This window comes from Phoenix dactylifera, chromosome 1, assembly GCF_051530095.1.
Source record: "Phoenix dactylifera cultivar Ajwa chromosome 1, Ajwa_hap1_PhDact_Kaust_v1.1, whole genome shotgun sequence".
NCBI lineage: Eukaryota > Viridiplantae > Streptophyta > Magnoliopsida > Arecales > Arecaceae > Phoenix > Phoenix dactylifera.
This window is the reverse complement of record NC_143190.1, coordinates 46368709-46379737: the sequence shown is the minus strand read 5'-3', so window position 1 is coordinate 46379737 and position 11029 is coordinate 46368709. Positions and strand designations below refer to the sequence as shown.

The following is an 11029-nucleotide window of genomic DNA, read 5'->3' as shown; positions in this document are numbered from 1 at the left end:
CGAGCGGGTCCTCTCCTTGGAGGTATTCTTTATATCTCTCTAAAAAAGTCAAAAAGAGAGGATGGTCGTTACACACTGAGTCATGATATATTTTACTGAGTTGTAAATGACTCATAAAATAACATACAGAAAAATCCTATGCTCCATAGTATAATCCTATACTTAATCCTGACTCATCCTATTGCTCTGACAGGACTTTTCTTAACCTTTGCTCTGATACCAAGCTTTGTCACGACCCCCGCCCCGTTTCCGGCGGGCCGCCGCGACGGTCCTAGGGTGCGGGTAGGCATAAGGCCACCAGCCACCGCGTAGAACCCTACTACCTATCAATCATCAATAGATCTTGAAAAATTTGGCATGATACATGCACAAAATGATCACTTTTCCTATAGTGACCTGTCAGGATTATCTCAATACATACAACACACTACCTGTCAGAGCAGCAATCACATAATCCGTCACATAATGAACCTGGACAATATATATCAATACATTATCTCAGGCATATAACTCATCTGTATAAAAATCTGGTTCCCATTCCATCCATGGTCAAACCCATATCCACAACAGGATCTATGACTGTAACTATGCACTGTATACAATAGAAGGTTTATAATACACCAAAAGGTATAAACCTCTATTTACATTATACTATACTATACTATGGAGCGGCACAGCTAGCAGGCAACCACTAATCCTGCTCTTCTCTATACAATACCTGCCCTGCAATCAAAAACACCAAACTGGGGAGTGAGTATATAAATACTCAGTGAGTGGAGTAGAGAGTACTATGCACATGAGACTAGATATAATCATGGCTCGAGGTGAAATCTCAAGATCAATAATAAGATGAACATGATCTCAACATAGAGAATATGGAGTAAGTCATCAATATCACCACAATCAATATCAACTCATCTGAAGCATATATGGAATAATCAAGTCAACATATATGCTACTCATGAATATGCTCAACATGTCATAGTACTGAATCATATAAATCAGGTGTCAATAGGCTGAATCATCAACAAGACAGCTATCGGGAGGTGGGTTTTACGCCCCAGGCGAACCAGCAACAACTCCCTACTGCCATATGCATACATCGAATATGACACCACACCAATATGTAAATCATCACTAGACAGCTGTCGGAAGGTGGGTTTTACGCCCCAGGCGAACCAGCAACAACTCCCTACTGTCACATGCATATGCAGGATAAGACACCATACCGATAACATAAATGCTAGACAGCTATCGGGAGGTGGGTTTTACGCCCCAGGCGAACCAGCAACAACTCCCTACTGTCACATGCATATGCAGGATAAGACACCATACTGATCATGTAAATGCCGGCCAGTATCCAGAACAGAAATCCATCTCACATCTACATACTAAACGGCACCCCGCGGGAATTCTACATCCGCGGAAAGCCATACTGCACCTCGCGGGGTCTTACTATGCCCGGCGGCAAGCAGAATATAAGTCGTAGGACCGGCCGATCCTACGCCTAGGGCCGTGTCCCCCCTAGGAAGGGACTGGGCTCCGCCCACCCAGAAGGCTACTATGTGCACAAAGGCCGATGTTCAACCCCTATCGACTATAGGTGTCCTGCAGATACTGCCAAGCCATGCATAAATTTCATAATGCACCCTCCCAATACTCTACTAAAAAGGAGTATGATCAAGACTACCACTCACTCGACTCCGACCCAATCATAAACTAACATCAGAGTTAGGAGTGAGGGTCAAGGAAGTGCAATACAACTCAATATACCACTAAAAAGGCTCTACAAATCTTTGAAATGGAGGAAATGAAATCAATTTACAAAAGAAGTTATTTCACAATTTGGAACCAATTTAATTACTCATAAAAGAGTATAATCAAGCTACGACTCACAAGTCTTTAAAATAGAGGAAATGAAATCAATTTACAAAAGAAATCATTTCACAATTCGGAATCAATTTGATTACTCATCAACCCCTCGTAATTCCTCTCAATGTTCCCTCAAATGCATGTACAGAATAATCAAGCATGGAGAATCAAAATATAGAGGAATATACAACAACAATTAATCAATAGGCTCAGGTGGAATCAATTCACACCTGGCGACATTCATGAAAATGAATTAAGGATGCTCATGGTGCAAAGTACATGACTCCCACTCACCTGTCAATCCGGCACAGCCCTGATACGCCTCCAAAAATCTACAGCAGGCAGTGGGGAACTTCTTCCTCTTGTTCCCTAGCTTCTTGCCCAACTGTGACATGCATTTACAATACATTTAGTCTTGTATCAAGGGCCATAATCTACGTGCCAATTATAATATAGGGAACTTTAATTGATTCAACTCCCCCGTTCTCTAAATCTTTTCTTTTCTTTCTCTTTTTCCTTTTCTATTAATTAACTCATCATTTATATGTATTAGGGACTCCCTTGCATGAGTACAAGGTCCCTTTTAGCTTGATCTAGGCTTAATACCCTATTATAGCATGAAATCCCCTATTTTCCACCCGGATGAACAGTAATCCGAACTGACAGTGGGTTACTTCATCCCGGTTTTGATCCACTTTCAGGACTCCAAATTTGATGAAATTTTTACCTAACATTCTACACTCATAGAGGATTCCAAAGAGGTAACATGCATTGCTATCAGAGGTTGTTTGACCCCCTAAATAATTCGCCGAAGTTGGGACTTCGACACAGTTTTTCCGTAGTGCCGGAAAAATTTGTCAAAATCCGATTCTTCCTCTTTTAACTGCCTCTACAACCCTTATCCGACCCCTCTAGACTATATCCACCCTTTGTATAGCCTAATGTCATCAAAAGACTAGATAGGGACGGATATTTACCTTTTTCTTTTTGGAAATCGAGGTCCTTGCGTAGAGGGGAAGGAGATCTACGTTTTTTCCTTCAGCTGGAAGTGCAACCGGGATCCCTTTCCTCCTTGAATCCCCTTCCTCTTCTTCTTTCTTCTTCTTTTTCTTCTCTTTTTCTTTCTTTCTTTCCTCTGTTTCACGCCTGAGAACCCCCTCTCTCTTTCTCTCGGTTTCATTCCAAAAGCCAGCTCAAACCCTCCAATTAAATCACATCAAGATACTATTCACCCTTTTTTTAATATTATTAAATTTCCATTTTGCCCCTAACACTTCAACATATCTACGGTTATGCCATTAACTTTTGATTCCTTCCAATTTTACCCCTTATATCAATTTTAAAGGACTATTCTATCCTTTGTTATATAAAAAAAAAATTTTGGGGGTTATTACAGCTGGCACGGAAGCAGAAGGTGAGGATGCGCTGGCATCTGGAAGAGGTGCTGGGAGCGACGCGGACGGCTGGAGTGAGCTGGATCACGAGCGTGAATCTGGGACCTCAACGGTTGGCTGGATCGGGCGTGGTGGGGTGAGATGCTCGCTTGCTTATTTTGGAAGAGGGGCTGAAGCCGAAGGAGCCGATCTGGATCATTGGATGCGGATACGGAGATGCTCGCGATGTTGCGGGATGAAGATAGGATGTGTAGGCCCTAGAAGATGCTGGCTTTACTTGAGCTCGGGCTGCCAGGCATTGGGCTCAAACCTAATGTTAATTGGTTTCTTGGATTACTGCACTCAAACACAAATACCACGTTAATTAGTTAATTTTATTATTAATGATTAGCTAAAATACTAATTAAAATGGTCTGACGATTGCACTTTTGTGCTCTCATCATCAGCGTCCGCCGAAGGTTTAAGAGTCCCGCCCCCCGCCCCTTGCGCCGGATGGAGCAGGTGCGCAGGGGAGGTGGTATTGAATCGCGACAGTCGGGGGGAGGCGGAGACATCAGGGAGGCGTTTGGCTCGAGCTTTCTTCGTGGCAGCCGGCTTGTTCGAGCTGGGGGCGGCGGGGTTGTCCGGTGCCGGACCGGGGTTGATGGTGGAACGCCACAATGGAGCGGCTGATGACCTTGAATCCGGAGCGGTGGCAGAGGCTGTAGCCAGCACGGGGGCAGTTTCTATGCATAGTGCATGCCATATGGCACGGGAGCACAGTGGGGACCAATTCAAGGATGTGCTGAATCAAGGGAAGGCCAAGCTTGGGGTCTCAAGCTGCGGTGGGGATGCAGGGGAATCCAAGAACTCAAGGCACTGGGTCTATGAACACAGTGTGCCATTTGGCATAGGACAATAGTGGGGGGAACCATGTCCAAATCTTTCTTCAGTTAAAGGAGTCAATAGTGGGTGTGAACAAGGGTCTTCCGATTTTTGAAGGGGGTTTGGATGTGGGGTAGGTGGCAGCAACAGCTCCGGTGATATGGGCTGTGCTGACTCTTAGGGTGATTTATAAAGCTTCTGTTATGGAATTGCCATGGCATGGGGAAACCCTCTTTTGCCCCAGCTTTTCGTAGGTTGGTGCACTAGCACAACCTTGACATTTGTGTCATGTTTGAGACTCGGCTTTCAGGGAGTAGCCTTCAGAAGGCTAGGAGGGCGATACTGAGGTCATGGGGTTTCTATGCTGTGGAATCTCAAGGACTATCGGAAGGTATTATTGTAACTTGGGGTTAGGGTTGATGTAGAGTGGACATGTTCCATGTTTGCAATCAAGAGGTAATTATGGTGATCTCGGAGGGGAATAGAAGCCCGTGGGTCCTCTCAGCTGTGTATGCTAGCACTGATTATAGAAAAAGGAGAATCTTGTGGAAGGAGGCTTCTCAGCTGATCGGTCAGGGTTATCCTATGTTGATAGCAGGTAATTTCAATTGTATTGTGGATCCCCAGAAGAAGATGGGGGAGAAGCCGTTCTCTTACAAAAGAAAGATCAAGGATTTCCAAGACTTTCTTACTTCTAATGGATTGATAGATTTGGAGTTTGCGGGCCCTAGGTTCACTTGGTGCAATAATCAGCAAGGATGGGCCCAAGTTTGGGAGAGACTAGATAGAGCTTGTGCTACAATTGGGTGGGTTCAGTGCTTTCCAAATCATCACGTCAGACACCTGCCTAGGATTGCGTTGGACCATAGCCCTCTGCTGCTGTGTACTGATGCACATATCCCAATTCTTGCCCCCTTCAGATTTGAGAAGTTTTGGTTATGCTATCCACGGTCCTGGGAGATGGTGAGGGAGGCTTGGAGTGCCCCGGTTAGGGGTGATGCGATGTACCAGTTTTCTCGTAGGCTAGAGCTGATGAGGAGGCGGCTACGGAGGTGGAACCATGAGAAAGTGGGGAACATTTTTAGGAGGACAGAAGAGGTAGAGGAGGCCATTGCCAGGTTACAGTTTCAGGAGGCACAGAGGGGAGGACTATCGGATGAGGAGGTGGGGGTGCTCACATCGCATTTAGCATTTCATGACTCTCTTCTTAGATAGCAGGAGACATTGTGGAGATAGAAGTCTAGAGTCCAGTAGATTTCAGAGGAAAATTGGGACACCGGATTCTTTCATCAGGCGGCAGTGATCAGGAGGCACCAGAATAGGATCAGAGTCATCAGGGGAGAGGATGGGCAGTTGTTGGAGGACCCCGTCATAATTCGGAGGATTATGGAGAGCTTCTTCAGGGCGAGGTGGATGGAGCAGTTAGGGGATGGGAGCTGGGCGGAGATGCCGAGACCTGTGGCTAGGGTGTCAGAGGAGGAGACTGCGGCACTGATCAGTCCGATATCGGAGAGGAAGATTAGGGAGGTGGTGTGGTCCTGATAGGTGCATGAAAATGTACCTTTTAACACTACCACTTTAGGCTAAATTGTTAAGACTTAAGCATGATTTGGGTATTTTTATGATATTTTTCTAATCTGAGCTTTACTTCACAAAGTGTCCAAGTCTTAATTGATTTTGGTGATTTTATTGTAGGAATGGAGTTAAGAAGATTGAATATTCCATTGCAGTCTGAATGAAATGAAACTTAGTGGAGATGAAGTAGACATGATGAGGTTTCATATGCATCAAGAATCAGGTCAATTGGAGCTCCAGAGAAAAAGTTATGAGGTTGCAAAGTTAGGTTTTCCTAAACCGCCAGCCTGGGCCCTGATAGATCAGACCTTTATGTAATTTTTTGATAATTTCAGGATCTATAAAAGTCCAAATGAGATGATTCAAATTTTGTTGGAAACTAGACTTCCAGATCTTTCCAATGAATATAAGAACAGAAAATATGAAGATCAGATGCGATCTAGAGAGTCTCTCGAACTTTATGCTGACGTTGGTGCTCGGGGGTAAGTCGAAAAAATACATGCAAACGTGTCTAAGTCGTGTTTCCTAGGGTTTTTAGCCCCAAAAATCATATATATACTTGGAGGAGCACGCCGTTCTGAAGGAAGAAAGGCTGCATTACAAAGAAATTATCAAGAGGAGCCAAAAATTCATGGAGAGCTAATTCTTTGGTGAAGCTAGGGATGAACTCGCTTGGATGATGGTAGTTTCATTTATATTTGATCTATGTAATAGATTCTCATGTTGATACAATTCTTGTTTATCATTTTTCATCAATAGATCTTTCTTGTGTTGGGATAATCTTGAACATATTCTTTTTATAGATTCAGCCATGTCTTTTTCTATAGAATTGTTGAGGTGCCTGATTATATCTAGATTTGATTATTTATCCAGTTAGTATGATTTTTTGCTGAAATATTGCCATTGGGTATATTTTTGTCTTTGAATCTGAGTCTAAAAGGATAACAATCCTTGGTTTTAAAAGAGGAGAATAATTTTCTAGAATTACCACTAAATATTTTGATTGTAATGCTATATCTTCCGATTAGAGAATCTGGTGCTATGATATCTAATTGAGTTATCCAATGGATCAAATATGAATGGAATTACCTGATTCAAGTGAAGAATTCCCGATGCTTTGCTGCCATTAATTCTGGTCACATCTTTTCACTACTACAATCTAATTGTCAATTTACTTTTAAACATTCACATCACATTTTACTGCTTTGATATTTCCTTTTAGTTTTATAGTTCCTTTTAGTGTTCCTACCTTCTCCTTGTGGAATCGACACCCCAATATATATTGCGATAGCCGCGTTATTCTTTGGGCGTAATCAAATTTTGGCGCCGTTGTCGGGGAGAACGGTACAAGAAGCGCTTCAAGGAATAAGTTTGCTGAATTAATTCATTAAAGCGGTAACCTCGTTTCTTCTTCTTTTTTTTTTCTCTTGCTTTTTGTCTTCAGTTTATTTCATTCATAGTTTTGATTTGATTGTGCAAAAAAAAAAAAAAAAAAAATATACATATATTTTGTGTTGCATGCGTAGGCATAGAGACGAGTTAGGTAGATTTGCAAGAAGACCGGAATTAGAACGTGACATTTTTTCTATGAATTTGCCCGATACGCCATCTAATTCTAACACCATGAGCAATCACGAAGATCAGCCCATTAGGACTCTCCAGGACTATCTCCATCCTACACGCACAGCCACACCGTCATGCATTATGTTCCCACCCAATGTCCCACAACAGGATTTTAAACCAGGAATGATACAGTTACTTCCTACCTTTCATGGCTTAGAGAATGAAAATCCTTACGTGCACATTAGAGAGTTTGAGAAGGTAGTGGCGACTTTTCATAGTCAACCCGGTACAATAGATGTAGTTAGACTTAAGTTTTTTCCATTTTCTCTGAAAGATAGAGCGAAAAGTTGGTTGTATTCATTGAGACTGCGGTCAATAGGATCTTGGGATGAGATGACACAGGTTTTCTTTAACAAATACTTCCCCCACCATAAGACCAGTGGTTTGAAGAGACAGATTTCAACCTTTGCACAAAAGGATAGTGAGACTTTGTATCAGGTGTGGGAGAGGTTTAAAGATTTGTTGAACTTGTGTCCTCATCACGGCTATGAGAGTTGGCATTTAGTTAGTTACTTTTATGAGGGACTTACACCTAGAGAGCGCCAATTTGTAGAGATGATGTGTAATGATGAGTTCTTGCAGAAAGATCCGAATGAGGCCATAGAGTACTTGAATGACCTAGCTGAGAAAGCTCATACTTGGACAGGACCTAGTGCGACTGATAGTACTAGTAGGTCACGACCTACAGCTACTCCTTCTAGTGGAGGAATTTACCATCTTAGAGAGGAGGATAATCTCAAGGCCCGGATAGAAATTCTGACTAGGGAGTTAGAGGCCTTAAAAACAAAGGATACAAAGGTTACACATACTGTTTCTTGTGTTGAGTCCCATGGACCCTGTTTTGTATGTGGTGGAGTGGATCACCTAGCTCAGGATTGTCCCACATTTGCTGAAATGAGGGGTGTGTATGAGGAACATTGTAATGCCCTAGGTATGTACAAGAAGCCTTTTACACCCTTTTCAGATACTTATAATCCTGGTTGGAGGAACCATCCTAACTTTAGTTGGAAATCTGACCCGCAACATCCTGCACAACCACAGCTGCCTAGAGCTTATTCTACACCTCCATACCATGCCCCATCTTCCAGGAATCCTTTAGAGGACACATTACATACTTTTATTGAGGCTTAAAATAAGACAAACCAGAAGTTTGAATCAATGATTACTCAGGTGGTTGAGGAAAATAAAGAGATTAGGAGTCAAGTGTCTAAGTTGATTAGTGCTTTAACCGTAAATGAGCGAGGAAAATTTTCATCCCAAGCTCAACCCAATCCCCAAGGTCAGCATATGGCACAAACTTCTAACCCTGATAGGCAAGATCTTAAGGAGGTTAATTCCATAACTACTTGAAGTGGTAAGGTTATAGAAGGGGTTCCCAAGCCTAAGGACACACAAGAGAAGTTGAGTAGTGATGTAGTTAATGTTCCAAGAGAGAAAGAGATAGTGAAGAGTCCAGTTAGAGTGCCCTTTCCTCAAGCTCTCAAGTCTACCTCAAGAGTTATGGACCATAGTGGCGAGATCCTAGAGAACCTAAGGCAAGTGAAAATTAATCTTCCTTTGTTACATGTGATAAAACAGGTTCCAACTTATGCAAAGGTCCTTAAAGATTTGTGCACTGTAAAAAGAAAACACCATGTTAAGAAAACAGCTTTTCTGACGGAACAAGTAAGTGCTTTGATTGAACAGAGAATTCCACCAAAATATAAGGACCCAGGATGCCCCACAATTTCTTGTATTATTGGGAATCATGAGTTTGCATAGGCCTTACTTGATTTGGGAGCTAGTGTCAATCTCGTGCCTTATTCTGTTTACTTGCAATTGGGATTAGGAGAGATCAAACCCACCTCTGTGGTCTTACAGTTAGCTGATCGGTCAGTAAAGATACCAAGGGGGATAGTTGAGGATGTGTTAATTCAAGTTGATAAATTTTACTATCCTGTTGATTTCTTGATTCTAGACACACACTCTGTTTTTATTTCTGAATCAAAAATCCCCATTATTTTAGGTAGGCCTTTTCTTGCCACCGCTAATGCTCTTATTAATTGCAGGAATGGGTTGATGAAGTTGTCCTTTGGGCATATGACCCTTGAGGTCAATATCTTCCACATAAGCAAACAACCACAGGAGGACGATGAGTGTCACCAAACTTACCTGATAAATATACTTATGCAAGAGGAAGCCATCACAAAACATGACCCCGATCCTCTTGAATATTTTCTTATTAATTCTAGGTTTGATAGCACATTTGACTCTAATGATGTTACTAATATTTGTGCTGTTTTTGATTCATCTCAGGATTATGGGACGAGGACATGGTAACCAAGATTTGAGGAACTGCCCTTGATGCAAGAACAATCGAAGCCATCTACCATTGAAGCCCCAAAAGTCGAGTTAAAGCCACTGCCTAAGGGTTTAAAACATGCATTTCTTGGTCCAGGTGATACCTTTCCTGTAATAATTTCTTCTGATTTAAGTGCATCACCAGGTAAAAAATTACTCACAACTTTGAATGAGCATAAATCTGCACTTGGTTGGACCATGGCCGACATTAAAGGCATCAGCCCTTTAATTTGTTCTCATAGAATTCACTTGGAGGAGGGAGCTAACCCTCGTAGAGACTCCCAACGCAGGCTAAACCCTACCATGAAAGAAGTTGTGAAAAATAAAGTCTTAAAACTATTAGATGCGGGTATTATTTACCCGATTGCCGATATCAAGTGGGTTAGTCCTACGCAGGTAGTTCCTAAAAAGTCAGGTGTCACAGTAGTGAAGAATGATGTAGGAAAATTAGTCCCTACCAAAGCAGTAACCGGGTGGTGCATATGCATTGATGATAGAAAGTTAAATGCTGCCACTCGCAAAGATCATTTTTCCCTTCCATTCATCGACCAAATCTTAGAGCGTATAGCTGGTCATCCCTTTTATTGTTTTTTAGATGGTTATTCTGGTTATTATCAAATTGAAATTGCTTTAGAGGACCAAGATAAGACCACTTTTACATGTCCCTTTGGAACTTATGCATTTCGTCGTATGCCATTTGGTTTGTGTAATGCTCCAGCTACCTTTCAAAGGTGCATGATGAGTATTTTTAGTGATATGGTTGAGAATTGCATGAAGGTGTTTATGGATGATTTGATTGTTTTTGGTAACTCCTTTGATGTATGTTTGTTTAATTTAAAAAGGGTTCTAGCTCGTTGCAAAGAAAAAGGCCTTGTATTGAATTGGGAGAAATGCCATTTTATGGTGCCTTCGGGTATTGTTTTGGGCCATATTGTTTCCTCTAGGGGAATAGAGGTTGATCAATCCAAAATTGAGTTGATTTCTAAGTTGCCCACACCTAAGACTGTGAAGGATGTTAGATCATTCCTTGGTCATGCTGGTTTCTATAGGAGGTTTATCCAGAATTTTTCTGCTATATCTAGACCATTGTGTAACCTTCTAGTTAAGGATACCCCATTTGAGTGGACACAAGAGTGCCAAGAGGCATTCCAAACGCTCATTGGAAAGCTCACTTCGGCTCCCATAATGCAGCCACCAGATTGGAGTTTACCTTTTGAAATTATGTGTGATGCAAGTGACTACGCAGTAGGGGCTGTCTTAGGTCAATGGAGAGAGGGAAAGCTATTTGTCATTTATTATGCTAGTAGGACTTTAAATAGGGCTCAAATGAATTATTCTACTACTGAAAAAGAACTACTAGC

At 42.0% G+C, this 11029-nt stretch overlaps 1 non-coding gene across 1 annotated transcript; it reads right to left on the bottom strand.

The window, feature by feature from the left end:
• Nucleotides 1–7708: 7708 nt before the first annotated feature.
• On the bottom strand, nt 7709–7816 carry LOC120110706 (small nucleolar RNA R71). The gene has a single exon (XR_005511847.1). It is a non-coding gene; the product is annotated as a small nucleolar RNA R71 (small nucleolar RNA).
• Between the last annotated feature and the right edge of the window lie 3213 nt (nt 7817–11029).